The sequence below is a fragment of the Apis cerana genome, linkage group LG15 (assembly GCF_029169275.1).
Source record: "Apis cerana isolate GH-2021 linkage group LG15, AcerK_1.0, whole genome shotgun sequence".
Classification (NCBI taxonomy): domain Eukaryota; kingdom Metazoa; phylum Arthropoda; class Insecta; order Hymenoptera; family Apidae; genus Apis; species Apis cerana.
This window is the reverse complement of record NC_083866.1, coordinates 5,228,025-5,252,907: the sequence shown is the minus strand read 5'-3', so window position 1 is coordinate 5,252,907 and position 24,883 is coordinate 5,228,025. Positions and strand designations below refer to the sequence as shown.

At 42.7% G+C, this 24,883-nt stretch overlaps 1 protein-coding gene across 2 annotated transcripts in view; it reads right to left on the bottom strand.

Annotated features, from left to right (window-relative positions):
- LOC107999804 (serine proteinase stubble-like) overlaps window positions 1-23,780 on the bottom strand; it is a 53,373-nt gene extending 29,593 nt beyond the window's left edge. Inside the window, exon 1 of one of the 2 annotated variants that reach the window (XM_062085703.1) lies at window positions 22,384-23,780. The gene's annotated coding sequence lies outside the window, so the exon portion shown is untranslated. The remainder of the gene's footprint in view (window positions 1-22,383) is intronic. The other variant, XM_062085701.1, reaches the window with a different exon arrangement.
- Window positions 23,781-24,883: the final 1,103 nt, after the last annotated feature.

Sequence of the window (24,883 nt, the reverse complement as noted above, 5' to 3'; positions counted from 1 at the left end):
ACGCAAACAATCTGGAATAGATCTACAATCTAGATCTATTAAAAACTTCTCGTAACTATCTCTCAAAATATCGAGTAGAATCCTTTCGTGCAGAAACGTCCGCCATATTTGCACGAACAAACTACACAAGTAAATACAACGTATATATATCCTCATATTCTACGTTTCCGTTAGAAGTCCAGCATCGAAATTCAACATTGCAACAACTCACGAGTACGAAATCCCCTTCAACTTCGAAATTCGTGTTCATCTATATAAATATATTATATTTACCACCGCATTTCCACATTTTATCTGCGAGTAACAGTTCGAAAAAAGTCGAGCAGAAATTGCAAAAAAAAAAAAGAATAATTTCGCATGGAAATTATTAATTCGCGACTGGTTACACGCAGCACTCGTGTAAACGCGGTGGCAACACCAGCGCGAGATTAGCGGTAACTCTACCGGAGGAAGAAGAGCCCATTGAGGAGTAAAGGCCAGTTTCCACGTAGAGAAACCCATCGTCTCGTAGTTGTCTGCATCGATAAGGGAGAGAGAGAGAGAGAAAGAGAGAGAGAGAGGATACGGGGAATACGAAGAAGAAGTCGAGGAAGGAGGAGAAAGAGAGAGAAAAGAGAAAAAGAAAAAAAGAGAAGGCAGAGAGGCACAGTATCGAGAAAGTTATCGTTCTGTAAGACGACTCGCATAATGAGAGTACCGGCTGGTGGAGTTGTTTCCTTTTTGCGGAAAAAAGAGGGCGCTATTTCGCTTCTTGCCGGCCGAACGATACCAGCCTATATTAATTAATTCGATGCGCACCGACGCGTGACGGCGAAACGTTGGGATCAAAATGGAGCAATCTGAAGGAACGGGACGAAAAGCAGGCGGGAAAAGCGAGTTGGGGAGAACGATCCGTTTCCATTTGCTTTGATCCTTGGAGAGAGAGAGTTTCGTTTACCGAAGCAGCTACGTGACTTAATTTTGCGGGTGGGTGGTTTTAATGGTATGCTTAAATGGTATGCTCGTTTTTGAAAGTTTTTCTTTTTTTTATATCGGTTCTTTGATTCGATTCAATTTAAGTACATCGATTGTACCGCTGGTGTTTAACGTTTAATACCGCCGAACCACGAGCCACGATTTTACTTTTCTATTTACTCCAACGTTTCCTTTTTCTCCACACGTTTGTATGCACTTTCCCAGAAAAAGAGCATTTATATGCAGATGATATTGACACTTTCTCGATAACAAGCAATTGCGGCGAACCGTTAATTAATAAAAAAAAAAAAAATCTGCTATCTAGATACGATAACTGTTTACACGTGTAATTCGTCTCTCTCCCCCCCCTCTCCTCGAGTTTATTGATCATAAATTTTTCTAATGTTAATGTGGATAAAACAATGATAACACATTATATATATATAAATATATCCCGTTAAATACGATCCAGTTTGGTTCCAATTTTACTGTCATCGGATCAAAAAAAAAAAAAAGGGACAAAAATAACGATAGTGCGTTCTCATCTCTAGGAAATCATTTATCTCTTCTCCATCGATGATCTAGCTCCGATTAAAAAATCGTTTCCTATATTTCTCCGGAGTGACTCTTCTTTTAACTACTGAAAAGTGCCTTAACGTTACTTCTTTCCCCAGGAAACCGTGGACGACGAGCAAAAACCTTTCATTTCCTTCCAGAGTTGGTCCATCCCTCATGCTCGCGGGCCTCCGTTCTTCTTTCGATCGATCACCGGCCGATAGAACAATCGATACGCCGCGCCGCGAGAAATGCTCGGTGAAAAACCGAGACGAGTGCGTTCCGCCGTTACTCAGGAGAAATAGCTCGAAACACGCGAGAGATGAGCTGGCAGGCGGGAGGAAAAAACTGGAGAGGGAGGAGGAGGAGGAGGAGGAGGAGGAAGAGGGCAGAACGATACGATGATCGATCTATCGACAGAAGCAGGAATGTTATCCCTCCTCCATCGGCCCAGGCACGTACCCGCCACTCTCTAATGACACGCCACCGTCCATCTTTTCCGCCTTCTTGCGTCTCCGCTAACTCATCTCGGCCTTCCTCCGTCGAGAATATCTTGTCTCGATCGTTTTTCCTTTTCTTCTTTATCTTTTTTCCGTTTCTCGCATCACGAATATCCGCGATTTCCATTCGTAAGATTTCGAGACTGCGCTTTCTTTCGATAAATTAATTTTTTTTTTTTATCGAAGTTATCGAGTTGTTCGAGAGACAATTATTCTCGATCGAATTGCTTTTCTATTGCGAGGTTAAAGACGAAGATTTCGCGAAGAAGAGATATTCTCACGACTTTTTCTTTTTTGAGGAGTACAAAATTTCGATCGATAATACGTCTCTTACGCTCTCTTTATATTAATAATGTCTTTTAATAGGATATAAGATGTATAAATATAATATTTTATTTTTAAATAAACGCAAGGACTAATAATGAGAATTATTGGCCGATGGTAAATCGATATTTCTTTTTTCTGGCGCGACGCGTGTGTATGAAAATGAAATTTTTCGAATTCGATGAAGAATTTTCTACGATATATAAATAACTTACGATAATAACAAGTTGGGGGATTTATCCGAGGGATAATCCGATACTAAAATCGGCTATCGTAAATACGAAGATAAAGATCCGGCCGATTGTAATCTATCAACTTAGCCGGGTTGAATTAAAATAAATTAAAATAGATCTCCTCCGTGGCTCTTAGGCGTGGTTGGATGCACCGGAAGGATCGTTAAGATTCACGACTAATTGCTAGAATCTCTTAGTCATTGCCTTAACAAGAGATATTCTAGGTTAACCGGCCGCTTTACATTCTGTGTTTGAAAGCGCGTATCTGTTACTTGTCGGACATCCGATGCGAGAATATTCGAATCGAGCAGCCAGATCCAGCATCGAATTTCGAGGTTACTTGGCCGAGAGTCCTGGCCATCGATATATTCAATTATATCGCGGCGAACGGATCGATCTCGGCCGACTGACAATATCACGAACACCATTCTCCTACCGTACTTTCACGCCAACCCCCTCCAAGACTTTGACTTTTTCAAAATAAATCCTATTAGATCAGGTTACATTTTTTTTTTTTTTTTACCAAACTTTGTATCTTTTCCTTATATTCCTCATATTTTCGCGCCAAAGTTAGAACGAACCTTTAACTTTCTCGTTAATTATGCTAATTATATAAGAATATATAATAATTCATCGAATCCACGAAAAAGTAAATCAAATTAACCCCAAGAGTTCGAAAGATATTTCCAAAAGATGTTCAAAATTATCATTCCTATAAGCTCATAGCATTCATAGAAAACGAGCAACGAAAAATCCGACGAAAAATCGAAAGAGCTTGGAAAAGGCCCTCAACCGATTTGGGACAAAAAGGCAAAATTCCAATTTTACTTTCCAAGAGATCCGATGCGTAGCCATTCCGGATCGCAACAGGGGTATCCGGGCCAAATTTCAATGAGTCGGTATATATATATAGGGGAGTCTGGGCCGTTGCCAGGCCCGTAATTAAAGCGGTGTACGCGAGTTTGGGCCCCGGGGCGCGCGATACATCAACGTGTCCGAGTGATTATGGTGTTCTGGTAGCGAAAGCAGACCGGCCCTATCGTGAATTAAATCTTATCCTCAAACAGGCTTTAAAAGGGGTGGGCCGGGCTTGTTTTCCTGCTAAAGTGTACACACAAGTGGGCATACGATACGGGAGCCATCCCGAAGCGAGGCGTTCGGTGGTCTAATCGAGTGAAAGTGGCCCGTGTAAAGAGGACGCGGCCGAAAATTAACTTTTCGATTAACTTTTTCGTAAAAACGGGCGACCCCCGTTTCTCGGCGCGGGGAAATAGCCGGAGAAGACGATGATAGCGGCGGGCAGACGTGCATGATTTGCATGATTCCACGGTAAATCTGACGGACTCGATTTGACGGAATGCAGCCAGCTTGGTGAACGAGATTGCTGAACCGAATAAACCGGCTTTCCTCACCTTTGCACGAACGGCCACGTTCCTGTTTCTCACAGCCCAGCCCAGACTTCTACTTTGAACTATTATAAAATAATCATCACGTTCTTTAACTGTTGCGATCAAAAGTGATGGAAATTTCTCCTTCTCTTGAAATTCTTTTTTTCAAAAATGTATCTAAATTCGATATTTGGCAGAAACTAAATAGGACCAATTAGTACTACTTTTTTTAATATCATCGTGATCAAGAATGAAAAGGAATCGGCCATTTTGAATCTCCTTGCTTGTTTCCTCCGTTTTAATAACTGTTTCTTGTACTTGTTATAAATCAATATAATCTCTCTCCACTTTGATGCAACAAAATGTGTATAAATTATCACGTGGAATAGTCCTCGAGATTGCTTCGGGATTTCATTAAGAGTTTAAACATCTCGAATTAATTAATTATCTAAGGATGTTCGGAGCGAAGAAAAGTGAAAAGTTGGCGAATTCCAGGGGGAGACGCGCGCGGACAGGTATTTTTCGTGGGAAAATTTGCACGATCGTTTCGTACGATAAAGGAGGCTGGAAAACGTTTAATTTGTATCCACGCTTATCGGCTCGTTATCATCGACACTATCGAAACCGGTGGGCACAGCACAGCTTTAATTACGAGACAAGTGATATACAGTGCCGATGTACTCGCTCGCCTTTATCCACCCGTTTCTATGATATATCGCGAGCCAATCTACATTTAAGCCGTGCTCGAAACTCATCGTCGGTGCCATTAAAATTGGAATTCCGTCGAGCAGATTGAGCGTGAAAAGCGTTCGATATTCCGCGAATTTTTATCGATTACTAAACTTGCTAAAAAGGTTTCGTTCGTGCGAGGTAGACGAAGGGCGAAACAGTTCGTTAACGGTTCGTGCCAATCGATAAAAATATTCAAAGAGAAATGGATCCGCAAAATAATATCTCACGATTTCGATGAGATTAAGCACAAAACTTTCTCATCGAATCATCGAGGCTAATCTTAAGTCTCGGGTTTCTCCGTTGATGGGCTCCATTCTTTTCTCACTCTTACTTTCACGATTGTTCCATCCAACGAATGATCGATCTCGATTATTCTCATCTCTCGTGACTCTCACTCCCACGTCATCCTTCATCCTTGTGCTCTTCGTTCTTGATACATTTTTCGTTACGTCATTTTACAATTTGCCAATGGTATTGGTATCACTTTTCTAAAGGTATTCAATCATTAAATAATAATAATAATTAAACGGGTATCCAATATCATTCACGTATCCCTAAAATTTTGAAGATCACATTTTTCTTATAAGAGAGAATGGATGGAAGGGATGAAACGAAATTGAATCATCGTCGATACTTTCAAAAAAGTATTCCTTGTAAAACCCCAAAAGTTTTTCACATTTCTCAATCCCAGCTGGAAAACGATCACAAGTAAAAATGGGGAAGACAGAGAGAGAGAGAGGGAGCAGAAGATGTTGGTGAAAAGCAATTATCGAACTGTTCCATGCAGTGGCTGAGGCCGCCTCTTAAAACAGTGAGTTATTAACTCGATGGCAAAGGGGAGGGGACGCCTCCACCTCCCCTTCGCCCCTCCTCCCCCACGTAATTGCCAGCTAAGAGTTTATCTACCTCGGCGATGGTACGCTCAGCTACGTCGTCGCCGACTTTCGTTCAGGAATTAGTAAGAGTAAAACGTAACGCACGGAGACATCGATTAACGGTAACCGTGAACGACTTTACTATTCCTCCCGTACTCCCTCCAATGCAACGCGTGCAACGTTGTATCGATTTTCATCGATTAATTATCGAGACACGCGGCCGGTTAATTAAAATTCACTGGTTCACTGGAGCGATGGATTCCATTCCACGAATCGATCTGTCCCATAGATTTTTCTTGAATATTTATCGATCTCTCGTGAGTTATTCTCCCAAGTTAAATTTGTATTTCGAGTAAGTAAACGAGTAAGGGAGAATCTGTCTGAGAAATAGCGATTTTTTATCCGATATTTATAACTCGGTTAAGTTTATACACAAGATTATATTGCCATTATATATCGATGTCCATTTCGATTAATTTCTCGCCAATGCAGTTTGATGTTTATAATTCAATTTTTACGAGATTGGAAATATCACCGGATTAAAAATACCATTGCGAAACTGTATCGATATCCGCGTTACCACCTGTTTATATCCGTTTATATTTTCGACGAGCTCCACCAACGCAATGAATTAAAAAAAAAAAAAAATTGGACGATACTTAAAAATACTCGAAACAAGAATATTTTTGAACGATAAATGCACTAACAAATTCTAACTACATCATTGCACAAATTGTATCACCAAATTATATCGTATACGAAAAAAAAGAGAGATAATCCAATATCTAATTCGCGAAACACGAGAAACCCTTTCGCGAGAGAGAGAGAAAAAAATAACGCGTCGAGTTGAACGAGCGTTGAAGGGTTCGCTTTCACGGCGAAACCTCCTATGACGCCTCTCGTAAATACGCTTCTTTCACGCTCTGAATTGGAAGTGTCGTGATTTCCAAGAGGTAACGACCCGAGTCTAAATAATCGAGCAGCGGGCGGGAGGAGAAATTCTCTCAGAAATTTCACGAGGAAATCGTTCTCCTCGAGCGTATTTAATTACGAGCGTAGAAGAAGAAGAAGAAGAAGAAGAAGAAGAAGAAGAAACGCGTCACGATCTTTCTCCCTCCCTCGACTATCGACCCTTGACTCGAGGGACAGAGACAGAGAGAAAGAGCCTCGAAAATTTTTTATTATACTCGTCCCGAATATCGTCAAACGGCGCTTCCTTTCACGAGGAATTATCATCACGATCGGTTCGCGGGGCCTCGATTCTTTTTTACGACCGGGAATACGTTTCTCGGACGGGTAGACGAAATTCGGTAGGAAGCTCGTTCGTGACCGACTTGGGTCCGAGGTTGATGGCCACCTCGAGGCGGAATCGCACGCGTAATAACACGGCCGCGTTGCCATTAAGCGGAAGCTCGTTGTGAGAGACAATGTTTGGCACGTTCTCATGTCCCGAAGATTTATCCTTCGACATTTATCTTCCCGCCGTATCGGTGTGTCGTGTACAGGGAATGGGGGGCGCGTAAAAGTGAACGTGAATCGCGGTAAATGTGGGTTAGCTAGGTGGTAATAATGGGACCGGTGATGGAGATGGATGCGCCAAGGATTTCGAGCATCGGCTCGCGAGAGATGATAGAGCGATAAAGTGATCGATCGATTCGATCTTCCTCGATGCTGGCCTCCTCTCCGCACAGATTTTTAGGCGAGATTCGCGAGGTGGACGAGAGAGATTTCGTACGAGAAAAAAATGTTTTCGATTTTAAAGAAAGAGGGTCGAAGGAAGGGAAGACGATTATTGAGGAGGAAGCAAGCTTGGATTCCTTTCGAATCTTAAAGTGAAAAGTTTGAAAAACTCTTGAGAAAATAGATTGCCAATTTTGGAATTTCGATTTTGGAAAAGAGAGAAATTGCCAGATCAATATCCGGTTCTCTTGGAATTGAAAGTTTCTTCCCATGCGCAAATGAACACTTTCGAACGCGCATCACTCGAAAACGGACAATTTTCCGAGGCAATTTTCCCTGACAAGTTTCCCAGACACGCGATCCGTCATTTCCCCCTCGAGATGGATCCTCCCATTCAACAATAGGCGCGAAAGTAAAAGGAAGACGATGGAGCAACCCTATCTAATGCGAGCTGTGCCGAGTTCCATCGCTAATTTGGAGAAAGTTGGAGGCATAACGAGCGATTATCGGCGCTGAATGGACAACTCACGACAATATAAGATCTGTGGATCTCTCTCGACGGATATTATCCCACCTCTCTTTCTCTCTCTCTCTCTTTCAGGCGTGTACGCTCGCTCGCTCGCGCGCGTATTAAGAGCAACTCGCTCGTTAGTTCCGTTTAGACGATGTTATCGTACAAGTGGACGTGTATATATGTGTTTATGAAGAAGAAGAGCTGAAGAGAGAGAGAGAGAGAGAGAGGGAGGAAGGAGGAGGAGGAGGAGAAGAAGAAGCCTTCTTGCCTTTCTTTAATTAGTTCTTGCGAGGTAGGCGCAATTAAAGCAGCCGTGCCGTGATAAATTCGTCGGGCAAACAATTAGGCGCCGCGCAAAAGATTAATAATTTTAATCCGACTGAAAACGGCTCGACTGGTAGAGCCGGAGGAGAACGGTAACGCTCACGATCCCGGTTATTTCATGCCCGTTCCATTCTTAACGACTAAATCTAAAAATTTCTATATATATTTTATCGTTGTGCAATTTATAGTAGCTTTGCATTGGAAAATTTTATCTTCTTTCGTTCCGTTATAAATTATAAAAAAATTATTACTAATACCGATTGAAAAAACGTACATACATTTTAATTCTTGACTAAATATTTTCAAATTTCGATCCTGTCCTCAATTTAAATTTATTCACCTTATTTCATTTCCTGTAAGTGTAGTGCCATTTTTCCATCATTTTTCTCTACCAAGAATATTTCTACGAATCAATTTCGAGACACCAGTCCCATATTCAACGTCCTACGAAACGGGAAAGATCTACATCCTTACTAAAAAAATCAAATTCATCCTCGATCTCTTTCCACCTAAATTCTATCACTTTCCCTCGGATTATTTCCACGAATCAATATCGAGACCAATCCTATCCCTTTTCCATCCTTGTTTCCTCTCGCGTAACAAGGTATACACGCAAACATACACACGATTTAACCGATCCAATGGTACACGATCCCTCGATTTGCATAAAGCGTGGGCATACCCGTTTCCAGGAGTATCGTGGAAAGATTCCGTTCTACGGAGAGATGCACCGGGTCGTGGCGAACAATGCGGGTGGGAATGCGTGTACCGGTGCACCTGTCCGTCCCGGTTCGACGTAACTTTAATGTGTAACTTCCGCCCACGCGCGCCTCCAACAACCGTGTTCGCGCTTACGTACAAGCGCGCACGCTCTCAGCGTGTTCTTGGCCTCCCCCAGTGAAAGTATCGGCCGTTTCCGGCCGCGGTTACATCAGTTTCGATCATTTTTCTCCCTTTTCTTCCTTCTCCCCTCCCTCCCCTTTATTTCGTACATGCTAATTCGTTCCAACCTTGGCTCGATGTGGAGTATTTCCAGTGGAGGAGGAGGAGGAGAAACGGCGAGACTTTCCATGATTATACGGTTGGCGGGTAATCGTTACGTGTCCACCCGTGTTTGTGAATTCTTTGTGAAATGTGTAATTAAAGTGGGAACGGATGCCGGTACAACGATAATTAATACGTTCGAGAGATTACTGTTGGATTAATCTTAGCGTCGTACACGGGACGGCTCGTTTAATTCCTTTAACGACACCGTTTTAACGCCTTCTCCGTGCCGATAAAGCGATCATTATGCAAATATATGTTTTTGGTTTAATTTGTCGGAAGAATCGCTGTTGTCGAATTATTATCATCCTAGCTGCACGTAATTTCACGTTATTTGTTTAAAATTTTCATTCAAACGTTCAATTATCCCCAATAGAACGGGAAAGATCCTATTGAAATTCTATTTTTTCTTTATTCAACGTATATATATATATAGTCGTTCGAGGATATTAAGAAACTTTGAGACACTTTTGGAAGCAGCTGTACGGGAAATATAACAGGCCCGATTAATTAATATTTAAACACAATGGTGTGCAAATACTCGTGTATATACAAGCGACGGTATACAAAACGAGATATTCGCGATTTCTCCTTTTCCACGACGCCGCATTGCCGACCGGCACGAAGCCGCATGATTTTTGTTCCGCGATTACACGTGAAAGCTCGCGTGTTTGCTCTTCCGGAATTTTTTCCCGCTTTGCCCGATGATATTTCGTTTGCACGCTTGCCTCTATCCGCACGATGCTTCGGCGAATACTCGATTAGAAACCGCGATAATATTTCCCCGCGTTTTATTAATAATGTATTAAATCCGTCACGCCGCCGTAAGGACGAGGCGTGGATCAGGAGAGGGAAGAGAGCGAGTGTTTCGTCGGAACGGAGGCGAATTCGTCCGTCCGGGAGAAAATGGGCCGAGCGATGAAAATTCCATCGAGTCGAACACGTGAAACCTTTTCAAACCGGAAGTCCTCGCGGCGGGTGAAACCGCGCCTCTTTTTATGGATCGCCTCGATCCGGATCCCGAGACTGTATAAGGGAAAAGAAGAAAATCCCTGCGTTCTCGTCCCTGTTTCCTGGTTGAAAACTGCGAGAGATAGGATCATCACCTATGAACCACGAGAGACATTTTATCGGGAATCGTATCGTATATTCGAGAAAGTCGAATTATTATTCGTTAAGATATCTTTATTATACAGAGCTGTTTTATCATTTGCAAAGTACACGTGAAAAGATAAAAGATTTAACTTATTATTATCGAAAAAGTTTCGACGAGATCTAGATAACTCCAAGATTTTTGTTCCTCTTCGAGTTTTGCACGCCTACTATTCTACTATCCCCGCGAGATAATTACCGCTGATTAGCAGAGAGAAATCGTTCTCGTATGGGAGAACACTTGAGAAGCTCGCATAGGAATGGCTGGTAATCGGGATTCGAGGCTCGAGAGATTCGTGGAGAATGCATGGAAATGGATACAGAAAGGGAGAGAGAGAGAGATATTTGGCTAGCTCGGATCGACCTTTGCTTTGAACGAAATGGAAAACGGAGTTGACAATCCATGTTGATATTTAGCCGAGCATTTATTTGCTCGTTGTTCGAAAGTAAACGCGCGATAAGATGGGAAGAGGGATCGAGAGGCGAGTATACAGGATGCTCGAGACCTCGCATCGAGTGTCATTCGTTATCGTAAGCGTGTCATCTATCACTCGATGCTTTCGTGACGATCTCTGATCCTCCTCGGTCCCTCGCCGTTTAGAGATCGAGGACGATGGAAAAGTCGACGGATCTCTCTTAAGAAGGTCGACGGGTGAACGTCATGGGCGTTGGCGGTTGAAGAGAAGCAGAAAAACATTGGAAGAAGTTGGAGAAAGAAGAATAGGCCGAGGAAGTGGGTGAAACTAAGATGAAGTATTTGTACCGGTTTCCACCGTGTACCCCTTGACGCATTTTTTTGGTAAATTAATTAAAATTACTTTCCAATTTTATATTCAATAATTCGTATTGTGAATAATAATCAAGCAAGAAACGAGAAAGTCGAGTCGAAAAATTAATTGGATATTCCTCGTCGCGTACTATTTAAGCACATGGCTGTACGAAGTTATTATCACCAACAAGCAAATCAAAAGCACGATAGATACATCTTTAAAAAAAATTCGATAAATCGTACACGTCGCAAAGTGGGGTTACGTTTTATCGAAACAAGTCGTCGAAAGGAGCAATAATCGATACGAATATCCTACAAAAAATCGGCAAAGAAATCGACGCAATCGCGCACAGTTTCGATAAAGTGGATTCGAACGAGAAACGGGAGCAGCGAAGAACGGAAGGGATATTCTAATTTGAATGGGTGATTGACCGACCATTTTGTCCCGATAGAAATCTCGCGTCGCCATTTAGAGGAGGCTGGCTCGATCGACCGGTAAAAATTTATGGCGCGCTATCTAACTGTTAGAAAGGGTGTTTCCACGGACGCGCGATGCATTTCAATGATCGAGCAAGGCCCTGTTGCAATTGTCCGATCGAACGATCCACTGTTTTCTCGCGCTCGACTCGTGAAAACGGAGGCCGGACCGATTCCTCGACGGAGCGATCCTCGAGAGCCGAGCCTTTTCTATTCTTTCGAATTAATCTCTCTCGATTATTCCACAGCCTATCCCGGCCAATGCTCAGATACAAGATGCGACGAGTTTCTACGGTGGAGTTTCTCGACTCTAGAAATTACTGCCGGGTATTAAAACGACCGAGGATGGAGAAACTCGGCGATCGTTTCCTCCTCGTTTCCCATTTCCCGTTCGAGCACGTCACCGCGCTCGGATATTACGGATACGAGCTAGATAAATTAAATATATATTATGCAACTATGCTCGTGTTATTTTACAAAACCACGGCTACTTTCTCTCCCGTGAAACAGGCAGGAATAGGCGCGACGGAATCACCGTTTTATACACGTTATGTCCTCGATACATTCAACGAGCGACGAATTACGCATAAATAACGCGCGTATCGTGAGATCGTAAATTTATGAAGCAACGTGGTAATAATTGGCGTTATCTCCCGGCGGGTATAAATCTTCGAGGACCCTCGAATCGGGACGGCTCCAATCGAAACTGTCCGAATCGTGATCGAGATGATGAATACTCGCGGGGGGGAGGGGAAATTGGACCGATTCAATTTCCGTGTTAATTTACGCAAAATTGAAATATCTCTTTCTCTCTCCGAGGTGAGAGGAGGACGACGCACACGACGTCTTAATAAAGAAATAACGAATGCCTTTGACTGAGCGGAGTCGAAAAAGGAAAGAAGGAAATATTTTTGAACCGACCTGTATTCGCACGTGGCGACGCGCACGATCGATGCAACGCAACATAGCGATCGTTCGCACCGCGCAGGCAGGCCGATCGCGATCTTCAGATCCAAGGCTCGCTACCCAAGGGGGTAAAAGTGACCCACTTCTTCCTCGTACGTGAATGCCAGGTGTGTGTATCTCCTATGTGTGTATAACGTGTAACGCGCATAACATTCATTTTTTACAGGGTGATCATGGCGAGCATGCTTGCGAAAATTCTTGCGCGAGGAATTGCACGCGGGCTGTTACGTACGCACGAATAAATCTTTTTTTCCTTCGATAAAGAATAAATTCCACCCGTGTTAACCTAGGACAGCGATTGATTTTTTTATCGAAACGATTTTATCGATCGATAGAAATACGCAATTATCCTTTCTTTTTTCTTTTTTAATATAATCGTATAAACGATAATAATCTTATCGTTTATACGAATTAAAGAAAAAAGAGGTTTGAATAGAGAGTTTATTATCAAAGTGTAACAATGGATGGAAATTTACTTACTTTTACTTACTCGATTAATGGGCCAGTATTCTAAAACGTTTATCCCTCCTCGAAATATAGGAAAAATTTAATTCCCAGTACAAGTGGAAAGTGAAGAACGCGCGTATATACACGTATTATCGCCTGCACTCGCTCAATCATTAACGAGGATGTCGCGAGTGATTCGTCTTGTGCGGCTTGTTCCCCAATGTAAATATTAATTTAACCCCGGAGTAATCGCGATTTTTACCGGCCAACCCGTGAGATCGGATCAATGGCGAGCAACTCTAACTCCGTTATGCGGTTATATTAATAACGAATATTAAAATACGCAACACGGCTGCGTGAAACACGTAATTACACCGCGATATTAATGATCCCCATTAATTCCACGCTGAAAATCGTCGGGGCCGGTGATGCCCGACGCCACCTAGAAACCGGCTTTCGATTGACACACATTCCCCCACACGCTCCCTTCTTCCACCGACAAACGCAACAACCTCTCCGTCCACCTCGTGCCCGCTAATTGTTTTCCGCCAACTGTCCACGAATTTATATATTTGCCACGTGTATTTCCATCATCCGCCGACCATCGCCGATTTCTTGGCGGATCGCCAACGTTATCTCGAGGGGACGATCTCTTCGAATTTCTCTCGAGGAGGGGGGGGAAATTCTCCTCGAGAGGTTGTCGATCGATTGCGCGATATTTTACGCGGGACGAATTTAACGATTCAACGATTGCGTTTCACTCGGCGACCTCGCTCACGGGACCGCGAAGTACAAAGGAACCGCTTCGATTGTTGGCACACATTCGATTCAGATGAGGACTCGAGTTCGGTTTTTTTTTCGATTGTTTAGTCAGATTAATCGCACGCAGCGAGTGAAACAATTTTTATTTCGAGTATACGAGTTGTACGGAATGTGACAATGCGGCGAGAATCAGGATATTTGTAGTATATCTTTGATTCCATACGTGTGGGTCGGTTAGGATGACGATTAATTTTTTAGTTGGAAAAGTAGACACTCGTCGAGTGTAAATTATATCGTCGTATAGTAAATCTAGTCTTATCTCGATGAATATTTCACTTAAAATTGGCGAGTGTTGTCGGTGAATTATGGAGGATGACTCGAGGAACAAGCGGGTCTCGATTCGATAATAATCTGATAACTGTATCGGCCATTCTATCCGGTTGAAGTATAGCTCACACGTGCGTTTTTCAGAGTGATTAATTCGATTGATTGGCCAAAAATTATTATTATTATATATTTTATTAATCTTCAAAAATTTCTGTTTGCAGTAAACAATTTATGGATTAGTGATTGGAGAAGAATTCCTGTATTCGATAAAGCATGAAAGAAATTTTAAATTGCTCATCCACGCACATCACATTTCATTCAACTCTCTTTTTCTTTCATTTACAGTTACTTCCAGTACTTATTTCGCTCATTTCGAAATAATACGAATCTCGAGATTAAATTTTCACTACTCCCCAAACGTGCAAAATCTTGATCTTCGACCCCTCATCGTTTCCAACATTTCGTTACCATCCTCAATTTAATCTCTCGATGCTTTTTTCTTTTCCTCGTTATCATTTCACGCTCGCATCGAGCAAAATACGAATGGAATTCCGCTCGAGCCATATCGAGATTAAATTTCACCACTCTCCAAAAGCGCAAAATCTTCATCGCTTATCCAACATTTCCCATAATTGGTCTTCTCTCTCCACGTTATTTCTTCTTTCTTCCTCTGCTATCAGTCCATCAAATTCGAACGGAATTGTGAATTCTCCTCGAGCCGTATAACTCCGTACAAGTGCAAAGTTTCGATTTTCACCTACTTATCCTCGACGCGTGTCAAGGATCTGGCGTAGAATGGCGGCACGATTAAGTTCGAACGATTCTCCCTTGATTGGAGTGGCGCGTAGGGAAAACGGTATTCGAAAGTCGTTGCTCCCAAGCACTGGACGAGGCACGCCTCCGCGAGAGTTGGGGCCAAGTTTCGCGGAAACGCCAATCAACGATCGATCACGCGTCCGATTCGAGTTCGATTCACGATCGCGAAGGGATCGAGAGCACTATAGAGAGCAGATGAAAATGCGAGCCTCGTTCGGCCGTGCCTTCTCACGAGCGCGATGTCTCTCTCGTTTCACTTGGCACGACCAACGAGTCCTCGCCTCGGACTAGACGAGATGTTAATTATTCGCCATGATGCATGCGTTATTAGACCAGAGGCGGAACGAGCCCTCGGGCCTCTCGACCCGGCCCACGTATCCGTTTCATTGGAAATAACCCATTTCCTGATCCCCTTTCTAGAGACCTTCTAACCACCCGTTTGTTTCTTGATAATCTTCGCGATAAAGGTTAAAAAGTTTTATAGCACTTTTTTTGTTCAGAAAAGACCGATTTTTCCTTTCTTCCTACCTCATTTTATACAATTGCTTGTTGTCTCTGCAATCGCTTGTTCAAATTATAAAAATCGTAAAAAATTCCATAATAAAAACAAGAGAAAATTTTCCGAGAAAGAAACTTCTGATCGTAAAATTCAATTTCGTTCTCTTCCTCGTTCTCTTTTAACATCTCGAGAACTGGCCAGGAACCAGCTCATCGCGAGTAAATGAAGTCTCCTCCTCCTCCTCCTCCTCCTCCTCCTACACGAGGAGTCGTGCCATCAAACGAATACGCGCACAATGGGCCGAATCGTCACCGGAACCGTGGGATCTTTTTCGAGGAACGAAATCCGCGGTTTGAATTTATCGCCACGCCAGGGTTTTAACGGGCTGCAACCATTGACCCTTTGCGGTCCCTTGCCAGGCCACCGGTTGGTCGCACTGTAAATAAAAGCCAGTCCCCGTGTACCGTAAAACAGGGTTACTAAAGTTCCGTGCGGATGGAAAGCCTGGTGGCGGAGCAAGCGCCGCTTCGTATCTTTTTAAAGCTCCCATTCGACCGTGTACCGTACGCGATCGTTTTCGTGGATCGTACACGCTAATTGGATTCGGTTTAAACGATCCCTCGATTCATTAATCTTTCGATATCGCTCGCTTTGGCGAGGGGAAGGGGGCGAGTTAAGAAGATAAAGGATGGAGAGGCTTAAGTGATAATTTTTCCTTCTTCTTCTTCTTCTTCTTCTTCTTCTTTTTGAGGGGATAAGAAGATCGAGATTGGTGTGCACGTTACTTCTTGAATCCTGTTTTGTTACGGTTGATATATCCTCTTGATATATATCGAAATTATTGCGAATCGAAGATGAAATTTTTCTAAACGACTTGATTTAATTTGGTGTATATATATATGAATGGGGAGAGAGTTATTTTATCGGATAATTTATAATCTTTAATAATCCGGGAATTTTTATTTTCATTACATAAACGAATCGATTAATTATTCCGCTCCTCTCCTTCCCCTTTCTCCAAAAAATAAAAAATCAATAAAAACACATCATTTCCTTCTCACGGACTTATTATCCCATTTATATCGTATAAAACTGAGATTAACGATCAATGAAATAACGATCGAAGCGAGGTAATTGTTTCAAATTAAAATTATATATCCGTGGTATATAAATTCGTCGATCTTCCTTCTCTTCATTCGCAAGGACGAATAAAAAATCGACCAGGAGACAGGAGAGAAGAAGAAGAAGGTTGTTAAATGGGACACGGAAGAGCTTCCTTGTCGTAAGGCCGATCGGTCTCGCCGGATGTTTCCACAAGAAGCGGTATTCACTCCGTCATTTCCGATCGAATCGTCACCGCCTGTAATTTCACTCGGCTCCCCCTGGACCGTTTTCCGTAATTGACGACCGCTCGCGCCGCTACGCGTCCCACGAGAATTCATTCCATTCCACGAACCGCCTCCTCCTCCATCTCTTCTCTCCTCTTGCGTCTCCCCTCCTCCTTCTCCTCCTTTTCCTCGTCACGCGTCTCAACCTTCTGTTCGTGATAAGTTAATCGCCCGCTCTAACAATGGCCGGATTCTGCTGTTAATTAATTAATCGCTGTCACTTGTCGCGGAGCCAGCTAATTAGCTTCTCGCGAAAATTATCCGACGAGCAACATTCCGGTAAGCTATTGGAAAAAGTTTAGCGGGGAATAATTTCCACGATTGGGACAACGATCAACTTTATTTCCCTTCTCCGTCGATACGATTTTAGGCGTTTTTCACGCGTCCCCCGTTCTCTAATGGAAGACTAATTAGAGACAACGTTAACAGTCGGACGCTAAGTCCGAGAAAGCGTCTCGTGCGAATTGGTAACCGCGTTAAAAGGCCGCTGTGTTTCGCGAATTCGAGGTGATTTTGGGTCATCGAATGGTAAGGTAAATGTTTTGCGATCACGGGGACCGTGACGATGAAACGGTCTAATGGCCTCCGAGAGAAGAGAGAAAGGGGTCGAATCTTTTCGAATGATAAGTCAACGTTGATCGTTCGTGTTACAGTTACGTGAAAGAACGAAGAAATCGCATCACCCCTTAAACTTGGAGATATCGCGCGTTTCGTAAATAGATAAACGATTCTCTCCTCGTTTTCTCGACATTTCTCCAAATGCAAAACAATACGCACCGCTGTAACCAAGATCGAGTAAGTAATTTTTTACATCGATTTGCGCTCTGAATACACGAAACTAGAACGGAATGGTCGGATGACCGGTAGCTCTCTCGATTCGAGAACGGTGTCTCGGTGACCGTATTGTGGTCGATCTACCCCGCTTCACAAGGATCAAATTAACACCGTTGCGACTTTCGATGAGAGCGAACTCGGATCGCTGGAGCGCGATATCGAACGGAAGCCGATTTTCAATCGGGACGAGAGTAACCGGTCGATTATAATTCCTCTTGGAACTCTAATTTTCGACAAGCTTCCCGTGGATCCAACCAAGAGAAACAACGTTTCATCTTCGCTTCGTTGTGCTTTGCTCTCGTTCTTCGAACAAAAGGATTTCTCGGGTGAAACGCGAGCGAGGAGGATCGATCTAGAGGGAAGCGAGTTCTCTGTTATAGTGGTGGTGTATATACATATATATATATACACGTTGATTGCTTGTTGTCCTCTACGACCTAGGACTGTAAAAAAAGAAAAAACGATGATTGTGTATCCGTAACAACCGTTTCTAACAACCGTCCAATTTCATCCGAGCGAAAGTGGATGTTTCTGTTCGTGAAAACTCGGTCGACAGGCATCGGGAGAGTCGGGGGACAATTAGAAAATGGCGTACAGGGGCTATTTGGGGGGAGGGAGGTGTAGAGAAGAAACTTGTGACGAATTGATATAAATCTTCGGATAGGATGGGAATCGTTCGAGATGCAACGATCGCGATCCTCGGTTTCAGAGGAGCAGAGTCATCGTAGGAAATGAAACGACAAGTAGGGGACTGGAACGAGACGAAAGATGCGTAACCCACTTAGCCGCATGGGCAAACGTGGACGAGATATGGACGCGACACATATCGCGTACCGGTGATTCGTAACACTTCCAATCTATACATACACCGTGAAAAATTGCGAATCGCTTCGAGTGATAAGTGATTCAAAGCTTAAAAGGAAACTCTTGGCGTTAAAAGTCTAACTTATTCTCGTGTAACGAACTTGGAACCGAATTCGAGAATCATCAACTGCAACTTGTAAGCTTTTAAGTAATTTTAATGGAGCAATAATGGAATTAGGGTTGGGTTGGCTACGTTAGTAATAATAGAAACTCGTCGAGATATCTGTCGGTCGTAAGAAAGATATTGCGTCGGAATATCTCGTTCACGATTACGAAGTGGTTAAGTAGAACGCTTAAGGAGGGGTAAAGCGGCGTTGGAAACGCGCTTGGAATCGTTCCACGCCAGTGTTCCAGGATGGAATTGAAAAAAAGGGAGATGGATTTTGAAGGAAGAGGGCGCGATATGTGATAAACGAATCGAAGCAATCGAAGCAAGCAGGAGAAGTGGGTCGATTCGATTTTCAAAAGGAGTGCAGCTACTCGATCGTGTGGCACTTTCACTGATTAGCTCTGCGCTACCGTGCAAACGCATTCTTGCCAACTCGCCATATGGTCGTCGATGGCTCTTAATGATTAATCGTGGCAACACTTTCTCTCAGGGAATGTTTTAGAAGGATATTCGTATTTCGAATGAACGAAACCGACCAACACGCTGATTCATCGACAATAAACAATCGTGTTTCACTTAAAATATATTCGTCGCTTATTTTTCTCTTAAAATTCGAGATGCCGAGAAAGTTTGTTTCTCAAAGAGGATCGAAGAGGAGAATACGTAAAAATCAGGAAAGCTGTGTCGTTGTTACGCATCTTGTCCGAAAACGAGTAACTTTTGTTTAAACGATTTCGTTTAAACGCAACCAAGGAAGGGGATACAGGAAACACGAGATGGACTTATCCTCCTCGATTACGAATAACGCGAGAGAGAGAGAAACTCGAGATTCGAAGATAATAGACAAACCCGTATTTGACGCGTGTTTCTTTGTTTCGCGATCGAGGTGGCTTATTACGTAGTCCCGGCTGTTTGAAACGGCTGAACCGCGGTTGAAAAAAACTAGTCTAGACGGGTTCTTCTCCCGCCTCGGTTAATTCAAGAAACCTCTCATGCCAAGGAATTAGACACGGCGTGATAGAGATATCAATAACGAGAGGTGAAAGAGAGGGGAAAAAAAAAAAAGAAATATTAAAAAAGCGACCACGGCCTTCTTCCTCTCGCCCGTCGATCAATCCCCCCAAGAACAACATCTTGGGAAAAATTTCAATACAATGGAGGGATCGCGATCGAGGAAATCCAGCATTCTTTCATCCATCTATCAGACAACTCTTCTCTAAACTTCGAAAGCTCGATCGAAGTTTCCTATCGAGAAGAGGATGAACATCTTTCATCCTTGCTTCTTTTTTTGCAGCAAAGTAACAAAGCAACCGCTCGAGATGATGCTCATCGAAGATAGAGCGCGATAATTTTTCTCGATATCGCTCCTTTTTTTCGACGACCATTTCTGACAAATTGCTTTCTAACGACGAGAGGAGCAACGATTTTCGACGCATCCTCTCTCTCTCTCTCTCGCGTCGAATCGAGACGAATGCGCGTCTCGCGCAGGCAAACCGATTTCTAACTCCACTTAAACTCGAATGGAACGCGTATGTTTTCCCTTGAACGTCGGTCGTTCGATTTTCTAAAGATGTCACGCAGTTTCGAATCGAATCCAACGACCGGGAACAGGTGTCCACGTATACACGTGGCTTCTGTTGCACGACGAGACGGCACACGATGGTGTTGTGTGCACCATAGCCGCGGGAGAAAGTAAAAGGGACAATAGATATTCATTGTGCGCGTTAGAAGAGGCGAGGTGCGCGTTCAGCGATGGGATCGAGTTCAAGTGCGTACGGACGAAGACGTACGTCGATGGATGATTCGTTTCGTTCTAAGAATCGCTGTAGCAACGTGATTGTTGCTCATTCTGACCAGACTTTTGATAATTTTTGATGTTAAAACAGTTGCCAATTATTACACAATTTATATTTATTTTAACGTTTATAAAAGCTTTTTCCAAGGAGATTAAAACTAATAAAGAAACTAATAAAGAATATAATAGATATTATGTGAATGTGACACGCAGAAAATTTTTCGTTTCGTAAAATCAGCTGGCATGACTCGATTCCATCACTACATACGCGGTTCCTAGGGATTTATTACCTTGTATCCCCGACACTTTTCCATCCATGGATTTTCCATCGTCGTTCCTCGAGACTTTAGCCGAGGAACGAGATGGTTAGTGTTCGCGAAATTTTATCGTACCCCGAACCACCGTCCAAGTTGTTTATTGGCATCGTACGTTCTCCAGGGGACACGCCGCTTTATGGACTCCTGATTACTTCCGGTGATACATTCTGAATGATCGCGAGCGACGAGTCTCGCGTCGATTTTATCGATATACAGTGATTTATTTATTTCCGATCTGCGTGGCAACCAACGATTTGTCCAGCAATGAACAAGAAGACGAAGATTTGGATTTATAAAATTGTAGTTTCGTTTGGATAAAAACAGGGAATTTATTTTCCTTCGTCTTTCTCTAAATTAAATTACGAATCTAATTCTAATTCTGCTGTGTTTCTCTGTTATTAAACCATCTTTCGAGCGCGATACGGATATATCCTATTTCAATTTTGCCCTGAATTTTACTGGAGATATTTAAAATTTTGTTTATTAAACCGGAGCGTGAGAATTTTGTTTTAGAAATTCATTATAAAGTGATTAAAATTAACAGAGTTACGTAATAATCGAGGAGAAAAGAAATGTGATAATAAATGGGTTAGCGAGCGATTAAATTCTACGGATGAATCAGCCAACTTTAATTAACGTAGCGAGTAAGCGTTGGATTAAAATACAATCTTCCAATTATCCAAATACCACCATCTATCTAAATAATTCGAATTCTTGACCTAGAAATTAAATTCCATGCGATATCAAGATTATATACCAGCTTAATCTAAACTGAGAATTCCTATTGCTACTTTAGGGGTTTAATTTTCTTTATTCAACAGGCGTGTCAGATTCAAAGAAATTAAATCACTTTCATTCAGATTCGACCGAGCGGAATACCAATGATGCAGTGCTAATACGTGTTATATCAGCCATCCTATTTGATTTCGATCGAATCTTTCCCTTCTCTTTCTTCTATTATAATTTACTTATGATATTAATCATAAATAAATTCTGATCAAAGAGACCTGTTCGAATCGACCAATATTAATAAAGAATATTCTAAAAATTTCCAAACTCGATTTTAAATCAACTCAAACATCGAACGATATTATCGAAATATTGTTTCCCCATCATTTGCAAATTCAAAATATATTTTATTCCTATTTCTAAACGAAAAGATTGGCCGATTCGACCAGTCAAGTAGGTCGAAATTGATCCGTTTTCGAAATCATTCTTTATTAAAGCGGTTAATAAACCAATTATGCATTCATTGATCCATTCCATGAAAAAAAAAAAGATTTACGATCCGTAATTTATCATTCCTTCACGCGATTTCTACCTCGAGAGCATATTAATATACACGCATATTAACAAAAACGGTATAAATTCTGTCAAGAGTTAGTTTGATAAACGCGTTGACGAGCCTTTTTGTTTCTTTCTTCCCCCCCTCATCAAGTATTACTCGCAGTATAAACACGAAAGCAAGCGAGAAACAGCTGGCTGCTCGAGGCAAATTTTCCATGTAAAAGATATAACCTAATTCGCGACACTCTACGATGTCTCCAAGTTATTACACGGGAACGTTTTTTTCTTTTTTTCGCAAGAAAGTATCCGAGAAACCACAAACGATCGACACAACAATCGACGACGCTCGTCGAACGAGATAAACATGCCTCGCAGCTAAATACCGCGAGAAAACGGCGTAGTTGATGCGCGACAAACATTCGAAAAAAATAAAAACAAAACGTTGACTCACCCGATTTGAAGCAGCTCTCTCTCTCTCTCTCTCTCTCTCTCTCTCTCACGTTCTACGCAGCCGAACGTTCACCCTTTCTTCATTCTTGGCCGTCCATTCCTCAGGATCCAAAACTGGAGGACAAAAACCGCTGCTGGCCCCCGCGCGAGAACACTGGAGCGGCTCTCTCTCCGATCACGATCACATGTGCCACTGAACTCCGAGGAACCACCCTGTATCCCTGTTCTTCTGGTCGAAAGGTGAAATCCGGTCGGATCCAGTCTGGCCGGATGACTGGATGGTCGGCCGGCCCCCAAAGATTCGTGATTCACCACGGACCGACCCACGGCTTTTCCACGGAAGTCGATTCACAGTACGCGATTCTATCGATGCCGAGAAGCTTTCCCGACGGTTCCAATTACGACGGCTCGATCGGGGTCATAGATCATCGTCGCCAGGGATCCCGGCGAGATCACGCGCCAACTGGACGTTAGATCCTGCTGCGTGGACGAGACGGAGATCGATCGGCGATAATCGGTTGATGGGAGAGCTCCACGTGCACGCGGTACGACTACCGGTCGCGCTTTGAGGATCGGCTGATTGCGTCCAGCGTGGACGAGGAACTCGTGGTGGAGAGTAGGGAGCCGCGTGCCTGCAGAAACCACGTGTCGTCTCCCGCCAGGAAGAATACCGGTGATTTCACGCCGCCTCTTCTGGAGGTCCACCTTCTTTTTCTCTCTTTCTTCCCTTTTCTCTTCGATTCTTGATCTCGTATCGCGATATATTCTATCAATTTCTATCGCTATCCTCCCCCCTCCTCCGCCTCGAGCAAAAATTTGCCGTTCGGATCGCGGTTCGACGATCGTTTTTTTTTTTTGGAGAGATGCGACGGAGTTCGTAAGCGACGGAAGCAAGGATGATGGGCAAGAGGTGGTGCAGATGGTGGAGAGGGGGGATGGAATTGTGAAAATCGTCACGCACACGCGAGAGACACACACGTGCGATCGACACGACACGCCGCCGAGCACTACGGGTTTCGACGACCAATATCGACATCGAGGACAGACGAAACGAGACGTAAACAGCCGATAGCGAGACCGCGGCCCGATCGAAAGGAAAATCCTTCGCGGTTAATTCCTCGGTTCCGGAAACGGTGACGCGACTCTACATTGTTTTTTTTTGTTAAGTTCGATTGGGGGTGGTGATAAAAGGGGTCAAGCGAAAAATTAAGATTTTTGTCGCGAGCGTAAATTTGAGAGATTTTTTTTCTTAATTATTGAAGCTTAAGATTAACAATAATTATGTCGTACACGTATAATTTAATTTATTAATTAAATATTTGTAATATTGTTTCTTTTTAACGAGAATATATAATTGTATTTTTAATAAATCGTAAATTTATTCTTATCATTATCTTTTGTTAATTTGTTTATTTATTCGTTGCTACATCTTTCCTATTGCCGATCGAAGACGATATAATATACGTGTAATAATTTATATCAAATAAATTTTTACGTACAACCTGTATATCCATCCAGAGATTTTAAATAACTTTTTTATCAATTGCGCAACGAAACAATGACGCATAACTCGTATTCGACGATCGTCTCAAGAATAAAATAAAAAATAATTGACCTTGTTTATCGATCGACAAACGAAAAATACGTTTGCAAGTTGCATCGAGAAAAAGAGACAAAGAACGATAATGATGAGAGAGAGAGAAAAGTGGAGAAAGGGTGAGGCCGTTATACCACGCAAAGAGAAGATCGTAGATATATTTATCGTGTATAAGGTGCACGTATACGCGCGTAACTGCCTACCAATACGGTCCCTCTCGCCTTTGGGCGAAGTGGGTCGACCTCTTGGAGAACGCAGTCGAGGCCGACGGCCTCCTCTCGCGCTACCTGTCTCGTCCAGAGTCTAGTCCTGCGCCTCCTCCCTCTGTGGACATTGCTTCGAGCGATCGTTTCAGGGATCGTCTCCGTGCTTGCACGAGTTATCTCACGAGATTGCGCCCGATCGGAATGAGAATGGAATCCGAGATGGATAACCCGTAAAAGGATATGCCTGTGTTGTTTCTCTCCTCTAATAATAATAATCCGTATTATTATTCCATTTTTTTGTACAACTTTAACAATCGTCGTCTTATCTGTGAAATTTGATTTCAAGTTAACGAGGATAAGAATAATTCTTATTAATTAAATTCTCTTCCTGGATTTTAATCTATGAAATATTAGATACGTGGATGACACACATATTACAACACAATTTAGTATATTAATCATCGTATGGGATTTTATATTAGTTATTCGTTTAAAAGAAAAAGAAAAAAAAGTATCGTATCGTACCAGCTGCTCTCATCTCGTGAAATCGGTTCTAGGCGGAGAGGAAGACGAAGATGGATAGGGAAACGAAATCTCAAACAGCGCCGCGAGGATCATTAATATTCGAATATGACCGGGTCGATTTCCATCGGGCAGAGAATATTTCGAATCGAAATATATCGGTTGGTTTCTACATT